This window comes from Muntiacus reevesi, chromosome 2 (genome assembly GCF_963930625.1).
Source record: "Muntiacus reevesi chromosome 2, mMunRee1.1, whole genome shotgun sequence".
Taxonomy (NCBI): domain Eukaryota; kingdom Metazoa; phylum Chordata; class Mammalia; order Artiodactyla; family Cervidae; genus Muntiacus; species Muntiacus reevesi.
The window spans coordinates 152,465,175-152,482,736 of NC_089250.1; the positions used below are offsets into that span (position 1 = coordinate 152,465,175).

A 17,562-nucleotide genomic window follows, 5' to 3' on the forward strand; every position below is an offset into this window, starting at 1 on the left:
AACAAAATGTGAAAATAGAAACTGTTGTTACTGCCCTTCAAAACATGTATGTGAATGTAAAATGAACAGTTTGACTCTTCCTCCAAAAGTTAATATGGTTTAATGGTTAAAAATAGTAACATATAGGTTCCATTATGACCCAGTGGTTCTATTCCTACATTATACACTTAATTGAAAACACATGTTCCCACAAAAACGTGTACACTGGTGTTCATGGCAGCATTATTCATAATAGCCAAGAAGTGGAAACAGCCTAAATGTCTGTCAGCTGATTAATGGCTAAATAAACATGGTATATCCACACAAAGGAATATTATTTGGTCATAAAAGGGAATGAAATCTTTCTATTACATGGGTGAACCTTGAAAACGTTATGCTAAGTGAAAGAATCCAGACACAAAAATGCCACATATTGTATGGTTCCAGTTGGTATGAAAAGCGCAAAATAGGCACATCCCTGGTTACTGAAAGCAAATTGATTAGTGGTTGCCAGGGGAAGGGGATAAGGGAAATAGGGAGTATTTGCTTATTGGGTACTTGGTTTCCCTTTGGGGTGATGAAAAAGTTCTAGAACAGATAGTGTTGATGATTGCACAACATTGTGAATATGCTAAGAACCACTGAATCGTGCAGTTTGAAAAATAGTGAAGTTTATGGTGTGTGAGGGGCTTCCCAGGTAGCTCAGTAGTAAAGAATTCCCTGGCCAATGCAGGAGACTCAAGAGACCCAGGTTCGATCCCTGGGTCTGGAAGATCCCCTGGAGGAGAAAATGGCAATCCACTCCAGTATTTTTGCCTGGAGAATTCCATGGGCAGAGGAGCCTGGCAGGCTACAGTCAATGAGATTGCAAAGAGTTGGACACGACTTACAGACTGCACAGCAACAGATTGTCCCTTTTGCAGTAATAATTTATATTATGGTGTGTGAATTATATCTCAATTTTTGAAGAAAGATACCAGGAAAAAAGTGTTTGTGCACATTCATATGTACACAAGAATAACTGAAGAAAAACTTACATAGATCTTACTTCCAAAATCAAACTAGTTTCCCCAGTTGATGAAGCAGGAATTATGCTAAACTTGGTTTAGCTTGGTTTGCTTAAAGAGGCAAAGTGAAAATCCTTAGATCATTCAGGTAGAAATCAGGAAGCAGTTTGTGATCCTGTCTTTGGCAAGTCATGGATGAATCTAAATGTTTTTAAATGCCCAGTTTCATGGAGATGACCTAGATAAGCAAAAGAAGGCTCTGTAATAATCAGTTTTGTGGGCTTCATAAAGCAGGAACTCGTTTATAAATAACTTTATTAGGTCTTAAGTCAGTAAGATGGCTTATTTTCTCTCCATACCTATAATTAAAAAGTATGGCAAACTCAATTCCCAGTAATTTTTTTAGCCAACCCAAGATGATATTTACCTTCTTAAAAATATTATTACTATCAAAGAGTTGCCTGTTGAGGAAGTACATGAAAGGATTGTCTTCTTTAACTTTCATGTACCACCCACACTAATGTTTTTTTTAAATTAAGATATAATTTGCATACCATAAAATTCACCCCCTAATTTTATTAGCAACGTACACATACACATATATATTTTCGTGACCTTTCCTGATGGTTAAGCGGTAAAGAATCTGCCTGCCAATGCAGGAGACTCAGGTTCGATTTCTAGGTTGGGATCTCCCTGGAGAAGGAAATGGCAACTCACTCCAGTGTTCTTGCCTGGGAAATTCCATAGAGTAGCCTGGCAGACTACAACCATGTCTCAAAAGAGTCACACACGAATGACTTCGTTCTAAACAAAGGCAACAATATATATATTCATATATTCCTTTATTAGAATAATATTTTTGGTGGCTTGATACGTTTTCAGCATTTTAAGGAATGCATATGTGAACCAGACAAGAGCTATCGTGGGGAAAGTAGATCTTGTGTAACTGACTCCAACACCAACCTGAGAGTAGTGCTATCACAACAATTTACAGGAAGTGCAGATGGGCACAGAAAAGGGAAGTGTTTATCCAGTGGAGAGCAGTAATTCACAGAGGAGATGGCATTTGAGTTGAGCTTTAGAAGATCTCTTAAATGTTGAAGACGAGAGTAAATTACTGACTGAAATAATAGGCTGTGCAACGGGCATGCGGGTCTGTGGATGGATGTGATGGAAGAGAAAACAGAAAAGATAAGGTTGAGAGCACTAGGTCATGAAGGCCTTGGGTGCTCTTTTAAGAATTTAAGTTTTATTCTGTGGCACTTAGATTTTAGCTAATGGGCATAATCAGATGTGTCTGAGATTTGGTGTTGTGAAGAATGGGGTGATAAAGAGTGTTGGCAGAGAGACAAGTTAGAAGACATTTAGAGATAAGCAGATGAACTAAGGTAATGGCTTTGAGATAGAAAGGGAGGAATGGGACATTTTGGACACAGAAATCCATCCAACTTGTTGAGCAATGAAGATGTTGAGGGAACATTTGATCACCAGGTGTAGGAATTTAAATGTTGTATTTTACTCCATTTCTGATACTCTGATTTATGACAGAGGGAAAATACACCTGTTAAACTAGAATTTAGGTAGATTCAGCAAGGCTTGAATGTATCTTTTCCTTACTATACATAAAAGACTTTAGAAATGTGACTGTTTCATAATCTTCTTTAATTTTTAGTGCACGTCAGTGATTAGTCAATTTTCCAGTCTTTGGCGATGTTTTCATTTGTGCATTTGGAAATGGTTGAATAATCATCATTTTGGCAAAAGAATAGTATTTTTGTTTCCAAATGAAACTGCTATGCTGTGCTTTTGTGTTTCATTTTATACTTCTGTGTAGTGGAATAATAAAAAAGAAAGAACTGAAAGTGGTATTGGCCATTGCCATATCAAGTACTTTATGCTGTCATTACAGGAAGTCATTGTGCCATTTTGAATTTCCCCCTTATTTCATTTAGTGGTTTATCTTGTAACTTATAAAATAACACATGGTAAACACCTGTAAGAAACAATTAGAAATGTCAAAAGCAGCTTACAAAATCATTTGTTTTTTCTGTGTAAATGTAGTGGCAAATCCAATCCAGTAAGACTTTATTTTGTATTTTTGCTTAGTGAAACAATTAAGATTTGGCTCCTCTGATGTTTCTCATTGCTTATTTACAGGCATGACTGACTATTTTTGTTTGTAGCTCCCTTTAATAAAACATGTGCAAAGAGGGTGTTACATTAGGACACAGTGATTTTATAAATGGGTAGAAGAAAATACTGAATTTGACAGAACTGACTACTGAATTAGTGTAGTGTATAACTTGCTTTTGTGCTTAAAGATTCTAAGTGTTAAATGTTTAAAATAACTTATTTAAAAGCAACTCAATAAAATTAAAAATACTCTATGGACATACAATACAATGAAAGTTTTTGTGTTTTATTTTATTATTCTTTTCTTGTTCTTGTTTTAAATATGAAATATGAGATCATGAAGCAAGATCCAAAGGCACATAAGAATGTACAGAGAAAAGTAAGTTGTCACCCCATCCCTGAACTACTCTACTCTCTCTCTTTCTTGTATATTATTCTAGAGATATTTTTCAGTGTTTATTTTTAAATTCCTGAATCAAGACTTTGCCTGCCTACACCTGGTAGATAAATTGCTGTATAATATTGCTGCATAAAATACAATTTTAGGCTCAAAACAATCTGAGGAAATAGCCAGCCCTGTTCTTTTCCTTGGTGTGTTTTCTAGATTGATTGTCTCTTAATTAAAGAGTGTGGTTTCCTAGCTTCCCCTCCCCTTCAGACAAAGCTATGGAAAGTGGAAGGTGGTCATTGTAATCATCGTTCACTCATATTTTATGCTAGGCAGTGACAGGTAACTTTTATGAAATGATACATGCTAGCAAAGCAAATTCCAGCTGAGAAGTGCTCCCATGGAAAACATCCTCAAGTAGGGAGGGAAAAAAATGGTCAGCCTTTCCCATCGTGTGTATCTGCCCTGTTAGGGCAGCTGGACTGGACTGCTTCTAAAGCTTGACTTTTAATTTTTTAGTACTTGGCATTATTTTGTTGATTCTGCCTTTGGCTACCCACCAAGTCATAAGATTTTCCTCCCAAGCCTTGGGATTACCTGACTCAAAACTTTTCAATACTAGACTTGGTTTCTTCTTTGGATGGTATTTAATAGAACATCATTCCTATGCAGATACTGCAAGTAATAGTCGCATATTTGTATATATGTGGAGGAGTCCTGTAAAAAAGTTTTCCAATGTATTTTTTTCATTTTTGTACTGGTTATCTTGTATTGGTCATTGTTGCAAATTAGGATATTCAGCAGTGATCATGTTCCTCAAGGAGGAGTGTTGGGCAAAGGTCACAGTCAGGGAAGCAGAGTGTGTCCCTGCACTGGGCCCTCTTCAGGGGTACTTGCTTAGCTGCTCATGTTTGAGATCCTTCTAAGAAAGGTAGTAGTTGAAAAGTTTGTAAGCTGCCAGCACTCTAGAAACCCCAGCAGTGCTTCCTTTCTTCACGTAGACATACTTGTTGTCATACCACTAGTAACCTCTTTGAAACACTCCAGCAGTGCATTTAGAGGCAAAATCCTACCTCATATCCAGATTGGCAGCTCCCGTTTTAACGTTAAAATCCATGAGTTTCTTCTTCACTGATACAAGTGATGCCATCTTGGAGTCCTGGGTATCTGCTGTCTTCCAGTACTTTTTATTGTGGTAAAATACACATTTACCACAATAATTTACCATTTTTAAGTGTACAGTTCAGTGGTATTAAATACATTCATAATGTTGGGTAACCATCACCAACATCCATTTCCAGAGCTCTTTTCATCATGTAACTCTGAAATCCTATACCCGTTCAACAATAACTTCCCATTCCCCTCCTATATTCCTGGATCAAAAAGATTATTTCAAGATCAAAATTTTGGGTGATACAAAGATCTATTATTCCTATTTCTAATCAAGATTGTAATTTGAAATCCCTATTCAGGTCTGTATTCTGCAGCAAAGTTTATGATTGACATTCAGGACCCTGGAAGATTGAGACAAGGGTCACAGAACCTGTGGCCTTTGATACATATTTCAAAGTGAAGAATTATATAGCCTCATTATAATTAGAAGAGACCTCACCCCTCAGCTGTGCAACTTATATATGTTACTGAATGGGAGAGGGAGGTGGTTAATTATGGGAGAGGCAGAGATCAGCAAACTGGTGCTAGCCAACCTCTGCCCCCATGACCTAATAAAAAGGAAGTTTCCTAGTAATAGATACAGAGACTCCACAGGTTTGCACATTTCGTTGGATGCTAAAACTCTGCCTTTGTTGAATCATTCAGACCTTCTATTATTAGTCAAAGTGTGAATTCTCTGTTAGCTTTAACATTTGGAGAAGCAGAGCTTGGTAGACTGAGGAGGAGGATGAAATCTAGACGCATAGAATTTTGGAAACCTTCGCATTTTTATGGATCAATGACCTTGTTTGATTAAGTGAAGTGACATCTTCAAAATAGCTGATCTAGACTCAAAACTGTTACCCCTGACTCTCAGGCCAGTGCTTTTTCTACTTTATTACATTCTCAGCCGTCTTAACCCATTCATGCAATTCTGGGGTGAGGGAGTTCACCAGAATTCACTTAGCCTTAGGATGGAAGACCTTTGTCTCTTAGGGATTTGAAGCTGCTTTTCAAGAAAGAGTTGGTACCATCTCTGTTTTAATCTGTCAATGAATTGGGGAGTGTTTTGTAAAGCTTTTTTCTAAAAATCTGGACTTTGTCATGAACTTTCTTGTTATGTAACAAAAAGCTTTGCTGACCTTCTGTATATTTTTCCCGTTTAAGCATGCTCCCCACTGAAACAAGTCATGTACATGGTAAATGTTTCTGACATGTTTAGGAACATTATATTGAAAATTCAAACTAGATGTATTTGGCTGTCTTGACTTTTTTTTCTTTTGGAAAAGAACATGTTTAAATGAGAAACAGTTCCATCCTCCAATGAAAAGGAAAAGTTTTAGGTCATTCGTTTGAGTAAAATAGATTATAGAACTTCTCGCCTCAATTTTCTATTATTTTCAACTAAGTGGCACATAAGGCATAGTGCCTTATGTAAGGCACAGTGAAGGAAGAAATTGGACATAGTAGAACTGTTAATGTTATAGTATACTTTTGTGATTAAACTCTTTATGAAATAAGGTTTTTAATCACCATCTGTTGCATCATACAAGGGCTTTGAATGGATTCTGTCAGATTTTTTTCCCAGTGTTTTGCTACGACATTTAATTCCATGACAGCACTTTTGGTAGGCATTAAGATAACCAGGTCTGTGTGTGGTGGGAAGCTGCAGTTTAACACTGGGAGCCCAGCCTGGCTCCTAGGACGGGTCGGGAGGGAGGGGATATGTACACACACACACACACACACACACACACACACACACTCTTACGGCTGATTGTGGTGTTTTATGGCAGATGTAGTTTGATCTGTTTTTAAATCAATTTTAAGGAAGAGGTACAAAGTCAAAGCTCTTGGACATGAATCTGAGCAAACTTGGGGAGACAGTGAAGGCCAGGGGAGCCTGCAGTTCCCAGGGTCTCAAAGAGTCTGACACGACTTAGCAGCTAAACAACAGCAACAAAATACTTACTGGAGAACTTTGAGTCCAGTGTTTCATTAAGTTGATTTAAACCACTTGGGGGCTGGCAGTGTTTCCTGGTAACTATAGGCCTAGGAATTCCTTGGTACTCCAGTGGTTAAGACTCCACACTTCCATTGCAGGCACAGGTTCCATCCCTGGTCAGGAGACTAATATCCTGCATGCCACACAGCCCAAAAAACCCCCAAACTTTATAGATCAGTTATTATGAAAACCATGTCAGTCTCTTTTAATTATGATTTTTTTTTTTAAAAAGCTTCTATTGGTGATTTTCCCTGAGATTTTGGTCTATAGACGATAAAATGCCTTTTAAATAGAAACTTCAATTACCTGAAATTCCTTGGATCCTTTACTGGGAAATAACCAAATGATTAAGCATACAAAAGGGTGTCAGGGATGTATTGGAAGCAGTGACTTGTAGGTGGGTGTATTTTGACTCCTGTATCTTGTGTGGTCTACTGTACTTAGAATAATCATTCAGAGGGAAGACCCTAATATTTGCACAAGTCTTAAGCAATAAAGACAGATGTGTTCACAGATGTATATGAAACCAGAAGTTGGAATGATGGCTTTTTAGATTTTTTTGGAGCGTGGATGAGAAAGCTACATCTTTGGCTTATTACTATAAGAATTGACAATTATTTACCATTTATGATCAGAATAATTAATTATATAGGTTTCCCCAAAGTGTTTTGATAGCCTACTACCTTTTCTTTTAAGAGTTTAATCTAAGAGTTTGGGCCTTCTGTTCAAGAATGGCTTTTGTACAAAGTTTGATTTGAAGCCGCATATGGAGGCCCTAGGCTAATGCTGTTTCCTTCCTCAAAATACAAGTGTAGTTTAAAATTTTCTGCTATCCGGCCTCCTGCAGGCTAAAAAAAAAAAAAAAAAATTTCTACTATCCATGTTGAAAAAACTACAAAGAAACATGTGTGAATTTTATTGAACACAGTTTAAAAATATCTTTCAACATGTAATCAGTATTAATGAAATGTTGATTCATTGAAGTATTGATTCAGTGAAAAATTAATGAAATATTTTGCTCTTTTTTTATCTACCAAGTCTTTGAAATCCTGTGTATATTTTACACTGTAGTGCCTCTCAGTTCACACTAGCCACCTTTCAGGTACTGGGGGTCACATGTGGCTATTGGCTACCAAATTGGACAACATAGCTCTAGAACATCTTTCTCTCTTGTCCCACATCAGTGTTGCAGATTCTTCCACTAGAAATTTATTCCAGGGGGGCTAAAGTTTTGCCATCTATCTGTGTGTATGATCTGTAACAGAAAGTTCTCAATTATATTTGTTTTGATCATTTTTTGCTTTTATAATGTGATAACCAAAAACTAGTATTGCTAAAGAACTGTCAGTGCAGCTGCATGAGAGCTTCAGAGGGCAAGTTCAGTTGGTTGTGGGCAAGTGAAGAGAGCTGGGGTCCAAAGGGAGGGGTCAGCACCGGGTAGCACAAATTGAACAGAATCCTGCTGGCCTTGAGCAAGTTACTTCACTTCTCTGAGCCTTTTTACTTTATTCATATGTGAAATCAGGATAAAGATAGCCATCTCTTGAGTTGCAATGGAGTTTAAACAAGGTAACAGATGTGAAATGTGTAACTATGAGTTGCTAAGTAAATTTGTGTTAAGTAATTGTTGCTTGCTTATGTCTCCCACTCCCAAATCCTTTTTTTTTTTTTTTAAATAAAATTTTATTTTTCAAAATGTACAGCTGGTGGGACCTGTTCATGCATCTTCACCAGCAGCTGGGGCATCTCCACCCTTGGTGTTTCTGGTGTAAATCACTTGAGTTCTGTGCTTTGAAACCAGTTTAATAAGTCCTTTACTAAGGAGTTCCTGAAGGGCTGCTCTGGCCAGGAACCACGAATCTTCCGTCTCTCAGAGACGACAGCTGGAGTTATAAGCTCATAGTTGGGAACTTCTTTTACAGAGTTTGTCAAACAAGACTAGGTTACTGAGCCTGTCCCGAACTTTGCCTTTGTACCACTTCTTCTTTTTGGCCTTGCCCCTAGATTTGTTCACTGGATCTTTGTCTTTCTTGGCCGACTTTCCGGCATCTTTCTTCTTCTTGTCGTCCTTGGGCGGCATAGTGAAGGCCGGAGAGCAACTGCAACCACTGCCGCCTCGCTAAGATGTTGGACAAAAAAAAAAAAAAAAAAGCCCAAATCCTTTCTTGTGAGAGGAATAAGGAAGAGGAGGTATACCTAAAATAAATGTTGTAATATAGTCAAGAAAGCTATCCATTTACTAAACTGACTAGGATTCAGTGTTTGTTCGGAACAAACTAGTCCCTAAGCACTGTGATTGAGATTTTAATTTGGGACCATTATCTGGAAGGTTCACAAAGTAATAATATGAAATAGTTCATACTCCATATTGTTGAAATAGAAATGAATAGTATCAATTTTATTTCAGTAATCAGTAAAAATAGCACCTGTAGTTGTTCCTAATTATTTAAGAGAAAAATCTCAATTATTAAAATACCTCTTTTTATCTTTTTCTAGATATGTTAGAAATGCATCATTATCCATTTCTTTAAAAGTTTTATCACAAAGGTTATTGCAACTTGGAATTTAAATACGTTTGTATCTACAGAAGGCTAGTCTTTAGTGTAATAGTATACTGATGATTTAAACTTGTGTACTACATGAAACTAAGGAAATCTCTTCTAAATGAAAGGAAAGCTGTCACTTGGTGACTAAGCTTTACGTTACGATGCAAGTGACCTATTGTTCTTGCTCAGACATTACCATCAGTTTGTATTTTTAGATAGAAAGGGGGCTTTCAGTGTCATTAACCAGGTAGCATGTTCTGAATCTATTTGGAAGGAGGGAGGTTTCAATCATACATGTATTTCTGATTCTCTGTGCATTTTGAGAAATTGATTTATAAATTTGAAACACCACTGAAATGTGGGAAAGCGTGGAGTGTTTTGAATAGATGATTAGATTAGATGTGAACTTTTCAAAGCTTTGTATGCACCCAGTGTGTAGGCCACATTGCTGGTAATGTTCTTGGAAACTGGTCACATCTAAAGAGTCAGTTCTTTGCCAATAGCATCTGGTTGCATTTTACATACTTTGAAAGAGCAAACCACATGACATATTTTCTTACCTGATTGAAAGTTGTTTACAGTTATAGATGAACTTTAACAAACAAAGGCATAATTGTCTAAATGCATGGATTCTTAACACTGATAACCTGAGATTCTTATAGTTACCAGCTTTTCGAATTGTCCATACTTTTATATTAGTCTAGTGACCCTGTACAGAGGTCGTCTTATTGAAAGTTCTTTCAAGTTTATGGAATTTTGAAGGTACTGACCTGACTGGAATACACTGTGCTGATTGGCAACCAAGAAATGGTGTTAATTGACATGATTGGCCTTCCTCTCTCCATTGCTTACAGCTTCCTACAGGTGTTACTTGTGACATACTTAAACATAGATCTTTGTCATACATGATTGTGTGAGCTTTTGATATAATAAGAGTAATCTAGGGCTCGGCCCTAGAAAAGATTTGTGAGATGTATTAAGTGGCCTGAATCTAGGCTAACCTGTGAACCGGGCAAAATATGTCCTTGGTTTCCTTAATATTCCCTTCTCAGCACCCCTTTTTTGCTTTCTTCCTCTTGACTTTCCAGGTGCTAACCTATCTCAGATAATCTCTGTTGAAATGTTAGCTGATTAATTCACTGCTTTTCCAGAGGTGTTAAAAGTGAGGTTTTTTAACAACAAAGCTTTCAAGGTCCCTAGTGGGATAGTGGGGCTTCCCAGGTGGTACTAATGTAAAGAACCCGCCTGCCAGTAAAGGAGACATAAGGGGTGGGGGTCCAGTCCCTGGGTCAGGAAGGTCCCTGGAGGAAGGCACGGCAGCCACTCCACTTTCTTGCCTGGAGAACCCCATGGACAGAGGGGCCTGGAGGGTTACAGTCCACAGGATCGCAAGGAGTTGGTCACGACTGAGGTGACCTAGCATGCATGCACACAGTGGGATGGTGAATAATGAGGTTTAAAAGGACAGAGTCTTTGGACTGGGCCCAGGCTTGGGGTCAGGATTATAGAGCCTCACTGCCCAGTAACTCAGGCACTTGCTGTGTATAGCTACTGCTGCTTGAAATGTAACTAAGACTTAATTGAGATATAGTGTTAAGTGGAACATACATGCTAGATTTCTGAGACTTTGCAGAAGAAAAAGACTGTAAAGGAACTCAATTTTTAATATTTCTTACATGTTGAAATGATGATATTTTGATATATTGAGTTAAATAAAATATATTGTTAAAATTAATTACACCTGTTTCTTTTTACATTTTTAATGTGACTGCTGAAAAATATAAAAGCAGTTGTGGCTCACATTTTATTTCTAATGGACAATGCTGTTATAAAGAGTTTGCATTGTGTTCTTACTTCTGGGAGCTTGCAGAGGTTCAGGGAAATGCCCCCTCAGGACGCCTCAGCGACAGCTCTTCAGCTGACTTGGCTGGGCCGCTTCCTGTTATGTGCTTTTCCAAGGGCCATTGCCCACAAGCAGCCACTCTCTCCCCACTTCTTCTCTAACTCTCCCAGTGAGAGAGTTACTCTGCCCACCTCTCCAAATGATTGCTAGTTCCTGACCAGCTTCTTGAAGCTCAGTTCAGTTCAGCCGCTCAGTTGTGTCCTACTCTTTGCCACCCTATGGATGCAGCACGCCAAGCCTTTCTGTCCATCACCAACTCATGGAGTTTACTCAAACTCATGTCCATTGAGTCAGTGATGCCATCTTACCATCTATCCTCTGTCATCCCCTTCTCCTCCTGCCTTCAATCTTTCCCAGCATCAGGGTCTTTTCCAATGAGTCAGTTCTTTGCATCAGGTGGCCAAAGTATTGGAGTTTCAGCTTCAGTCCTTCCAATGAATATTCAGGATTGATTTCCTTTAGGAAATTTCTTGAAGCTAGATGATTAAAAGGATAGATTTATAAGTACCATGTATTGGGTACCTGCCATTTATCACATAGTGTGCTAGGTACTTTACATAAAATCTTGAATCCTCCCATCAGTTCTCAGGATCAATATTACAAATGACAAGAGATCCATGTACATTGTTCTTTGCCCTGGGTCAGCTAGTGGCAGCTATGTGGCAAAATCAAGATTCCGTCCCAAATCTCTCTGATCCCAGAGCCATTGTTCTTTCTCCTTTATTATGCTCTACTCATGTTTTCCATTAACTGTGTGTGTATACTTTAGTCTGAAAAAGAATGCTCAATATAAAGGGGTCTCTGGCCAAATAGTGTTGACTGGTCTTTGGTTCCTTTTGTCTTGGTGAAGACCTCAGTGCTCTTCACTCCAGGTTGCCTTCCTTCCCTGTCTAGTACCTAGCAGTAGCCCAGACTTTAATGCAGAGACTTATGTTTATTGACAGCCTGTGGAGCAGGATAGATAATCTTGAGGCCTCCTGGGAAAGAGCATCCCTTCCACGTTGAAAATCAATCAACAAAGAATGTTTCAGATGCCTTCAGGAAGAGACACAAGAGGAGAATTTCTCTAAATTCCAGGGCTATCAAATCTTAGACTTCAGAGACTGGCCATAATATGGAAAGGTTTTTGTTTTTAATAAACAAAGGGTTGTTTTTTTTTTTTTTTAATAAAGAGGGTTGAAATGAAATAATGGCATATTGAGCTGGATAAGTCTTGTATAATCCTCAGTCATCTCTTAATGGCTGTATCCTTGACATTATTGCATGAAGAATTGAGAACAAGAGAGAAATAGTCCATGTGTTGGCCTGTTTGTCTGTAAATTGGAGTAGATATAATCATAATTCATGAATGCTCTGGAAGGCTGGATGTGGCATTTACTCTGCTGCCTTCACTTGGCTCAAGTAAGTGGTAGTGACTTTGAAAAAAATAAGGGGACAAAAGGAAGATCAAAGAGGTTCAAGGAGTGAAACTAGACTGGAGGTGGGCCACAGGGAGGTTTAGGCAAGTTCAAAATGCAAAGCCCTTTTATTCATGTATACACATTATATTTATAGTACTAGAAGCCATGTAAATGTAAAATACTGTTATTTCAGGGAAGAAACTGTGATATACTAGAAAGAAAACAGAATTTCTAACTAGGAGATGTAGATTCAATTCTCCCAGCTCTACCATCCCTAACCTTGTAGCCCTAGGAAACTACAGAGTCTGAGATAATCATTGTCTTTCTCCCTCTCTGACTTTACCTTCATGTTTTAATAAGATCATGATGAGTTTGAAAACACTTCGGGATAGGCTCATGTGCTGCATTCACGTTATTAGTGTTTTTATACTGCTATTTACTCTGCATCTGAAGTGTTGCTTACCTGAAACACCATTGGTAGGGAAAAATGTGTACCCAAGAACACTCACATGATTAAGGGAAGTTAGAGTTAAATGGCCAGCAAGTCGGACTAATTTGGCTCTCATCCCTAGGCTTTATAAAAAGGACAGTGGCAGCCTTGTGGGTGAAGGGAATGTAGACCTAATTGCTTATTTAATTCAATCATTCATCCTTTTAACCCCTTTTAAAACTTGACTTTTGTAGGTCGATTATATAATGCATGAATGTGCAAGCACACACAGTGTTCTCTTTAAGCGAAAGGCCCGATTCAATGCCTTTTTTTTTTTTTTTTAAAGATTTTGATATATTCATAGTAATAAACCTGGTTTGCATTTCTTTGAGGCTCATGGTCTTCGACTTCCGATCACGTTAGTAAAGGGTTGCTATAACTACCAGATGGCAGTCTTTCTTAATCCAGTGTTAGACACCAACAGACTTACACAGAATGAATGTAAGCAGAATTCAAGCACAGAATTTGAAGTATTATTTAAACTGCTCATCTTGCAAATTTAGCATAAAGAGGATAATATATTAGCATAAAGAGGATATCTATTGAATATATTCATGTTACCATGCAATTTTTTGGTTCTCAGGGCAGTCCCGGAATGCATCTTTAATTTGTATTCCATGTAAAATGCTGGGTACAGGGATATTTTGCCAAATGCCAGTTTGAACTTTACTTGAGATCCATCCAGCTGGCAGATCAGTTGTGCTAATCAGATGAGCCCATTTCTGGGGAATGGAATTTCATAGCGGGAGCAGTGTTCTTGAAGTATTATCTTAAAAATAAGTAAATTTTTAATTTTAGAAGTCTCATGTGCTCTATTGAAATGTATATAGTATAAACATTGTAATATATGTCGTGCAAATACTTCATGCATTTTTGTAAATAAAAAATAGCAGGAACAATAAGTTCATTGTATTGTACTCATTTGTTTTTCATTTCTATTTTGAGTTCTTAGGATCATATCTTGTTTCCTCCTTAATCTCTATGAACAGGAAAGATACTGAAGTGCAGATGGGTTAACCCTAGAAACTGTAGGCAGCTAACTTTTCATGTAGAATAAGCTCTACACTGATACTCTGTTTAAAAGGTGAACTGGTAGAGAGGCTTAGTCAAAGATCACTTGGTGTAAATGAAAAGGAATTCGTACACCGTAGATGGGGATTAGACCTGAAGAACTAATATGGATCCTTTTAAACTCCAAAGTTCCCCTGCGTATAAGTGTTAATATACACTTTCATGATCATGTTAGAAACCTCATGCCACAGAGTAGCATTTCCACAGCATATTCTGTAGATCGTTAGTTCTAAAAGATTTCCCAGGAAAAATAGTTCCAAATATGTTTGGGAAACTGTTTTCTGCACTCTGTCTTAAAGGCTCATAATGCATATTAGCATAAGCAAAGACTGAGAAATATTGCTAAGTACTGGGATTACCTTTTTTAAAAAAGTCAGTGTATTGCAAATTGAATGTCACATAGACCAGGGAAAGCAGCTTCTCTAGTAAAATGTTTTAATATCCCATGGAACTCTTGTTTTATAGACTATACTGGGGGGAAATAATGCCTTAAATTACATATTAGCAGATCTCAGAGCTTGTTTTTGTGATTATTCCCCTTTTTTAAGGTTATATTTGGCAGTTACAGCTATCTTAGCCTAGGGGAGACATGGTTGTGCTTAAAGCTTTTGTTTTAAAATTATCTTACAAGATAATTTTACATAGAAATTTTGTAATTTTACATAGAAATGTTCATTTTTATGAGGTATGTCTTTGCATTGATGTTGACATTATCTTTTGGGGGCATTTTGATGTTTTTTATAAATATAATTTTTCTTATACTTTAAAATTTACATATACTTTTGGTAAGCCAGATAATTTAACATGCTATTTTCCAATTATATATTTTTTCAAGAATAAAATAAAATATAATTCAACTATTAGGTAAAGAGATGTTTTAGTAGCAGTTAAAGTAGTCTGTGGGCTTTCCTCATGGCTTAATGGCAAAGAATCCACCTGCAATGCAGGAGGTGTGGGTTCGATCCCTGGGTCAAAAAGATCCCTGGAGAAGGAAATGGCGACCCACTCCAGTATTCTTGCCTGGGAAGTCCCATGGACAGAAGAGCCTGGCGGGCTACAGTCCGTGGGGCTGCAAAGAGTCGGACACAACTTAGCGACTAAACAACAGACCAGTCTGTAATTGTTTTTATTTGAACTGGGAGAAGAACCAAAGATTTCAGTAACCCAAGATACTGCCATGTAATTAGTTCTATGAAATGAAGTTTTGAGACTGTCAGTCTAGACAATGACACTCTAAGAATAAACAAATTACCTACTGTTTCAAAGCCTACTGTTTATATTCTCTAACCAGAATATACATCAGAGATTTTAAGCATTTTTTGCTTTTTATGAATTTCTTAAATGACATCTGAGAATTTTTTTAAAATGTTACAGCTAAATGTGGATCTTGAATCATCCCCAGGTTGGAAAATTGGAAAATTGTGTCATATTGTGAGTAACAGAAAATACTAAACATATTCAGGCTTCCCAGTGTGAGCTAGTGCATACATTAAATTAAACCAAAAAAAGCTTAGGCAGCCATGTTTCAGGTTTTGGAATATGTAATGTATAAATATAATCTCCTACAAGAAAAGAAATAGCTCTTACCATTAACCACCAAACCAAACCATGAGACAGTATTTTATTTTCGGTTGTATTTGGGAGACCATGTTATCTGTTAGCTTTGGCTTGCCATTTGCTGAATAACTAAAAATGGCATGTTTAATGCTAAGTAGCATTTATGACTAGACCATCAAACCCCAAATGGAATTGAGGGAGAGATACCTTTTACTGAAATATTAAAAAAAGAAATTTCCCTTTAGTATTATGTTAGTACAAGATCTTTAAACTAGCTCTCTTGTGGAACATAGGTAATTAATTGTCTTATCCACAGTTTCCTTTCATCCATAAGATAGTGCTTGGTGAGAAAGCCAAAAGATTAGGGTGATAACTAACTCCACCAGAAAGTAACTGCTCAGCAACAGAAACGGGATCAAATTTTCAAGCCAAATTAGACAAGCTGACTCAAAGAGAGACTCACTTGTGGAACTGACCATCCTAGCTCCCTGGAGAGGGACGCACGCTCTTACCACCAGTGATACTATGAAGCCTTTTTGACTAGTGGTTCTCACATGTTAGCCTGCACTGGAAGCAGCTGGTGGGCTTATTAAACTGTAGCTTGCTGGGCCACACCCGCACACTTTCTGACTCAGCAGTTCGGAGTGACGCCCAATAATTTGCATTTCTAACACATTTTCAGGTGATGCCGCCGTTCTGAGACCAGATTTGAGAACTGCTGTTATTTTTTTCTAGACTAGGGAATCTTTTTGAATCTTTCTTTTCCTTTCATTCCTTTTCCACCCCCAGGCCACCCACTGTCCCCGTCAAAAGCCAGCCATCTTCTGTTATGGAACTATTCCAGAAGCCTTCTTTACTTATAAGCTTTTACTCCATTGGTTTCCTTCATTTTTTAAAACCATCTACAGTGAGACAGCTTTATACAATGAAGTCAGTTTATAACTGTACAGTATTTTTACCAGTCTTGGAATTCTTTGTTTTCTTCAAGCTTTGATATTTCTCATGTAAACATCCCCTTTCGTAATTTAGAAAATACATGTTTTAAAGTTGTCTTGTTTAGGGTTTTGTTTTTTTTTTTTTGAGGTATTGGATGTGTTTATTACCTGAATTGTGGTGCTGGTAAAATGAGTATATGCATACATCCAGACTCACTTAATTCATTAATTATGTGCAGTTTGTAAATAATTATACCTCAATAAAATTGGGAGAAAAGTCAGATATCAAAAATGGAGTCAGACCCTTTATTTCAGGGGAAGGTTAAAACTCCTGTGTCCTTTCTTAACTCAAAGAAGGCTCTGGCTGCTCCTCAGTGTAGACTCTACCAGAAAGTCTTTAGGCAGAAGTCATGTAAGTGGCCTTCCTGAGTCATGTATATGCAGCATCAACAGAGTTCTTTGTGGCTTAAGATGCTTTACCCCCACTTGAGAAAAATCGAAAAAGTTAGTTGTTGAGAGGTAGGTCGGAGCTTCTAGGTCTGTGAGGTGGCTGACACAGAAGTGGATGCTGCTCAGCCTGCAGGGTTGGGCCATGCTTGGAAGCATGACTGTGTGTGCAACAAGAAGGTCATTCCGTCGCGCTATAGTAAGAGCTGTGGGAATGACTTGTTAGGGAGTTGCCACTGAGTGTGTCCAAGGAGATTGGTGTTTCCTCCATTGCTAGGGAAGGGCAGCCCTCACACTGGGGCCTTCGCTGCCCTTGCCATGCCCAGGCATTAAGCTTCAGGGACAGCCTTGTCATTCCTCCCTTCTACCATGGACTTCACGAGACTCATGAGCAGCTTCAGATCACCTGTGTGGCGTCAACTCGTTACTCCTTGTCCTTTCCAGAGAAACCTATATTTCTTTTTTTGTTATATACTTCAGGTGTATGACATAATTTGACATCTGTATATACTACGAATTGATCACCACCACAAGTCTAGTTACCATTTA

At 37.9% G+C, this 17,562-nt stretch overlaps 1 protein-coding gene and 1 pseudogene across 7 annotated transcripts in view; one reads left to right on the plus strand and one right to left on the minus strand.

Moving 5' to 3' along the window:
- The window catches only part of ADD3 (adducin 3), a 127,672-nt gene that overhangs the window by 14,586 nt on the left and 95,524 nt on the right, over positions 1-17,562 (plus strand). Inside the window, exon 1 of one of the 7 annotated variants that reach the window (XM_065923294.1) lies at positions 3,482-3,498. The exons of the other annotated variants lie outside the window; for them this stretch is intronic. The gene's annotated coding sequence lies outside the window, so the exon portion shown is untranslated. Of the gene's footprint in view, positions 1-3,481; positions 3,499-17,562 lie in introns of those variants that run through there. 7 annotated transcript variants of the gene reach the window in all.
- Positions 8,348-8,812, minus strand: LOC136158316 (small ribosomal subunit protein eS25 pseudogene; annotated as a pseudogene).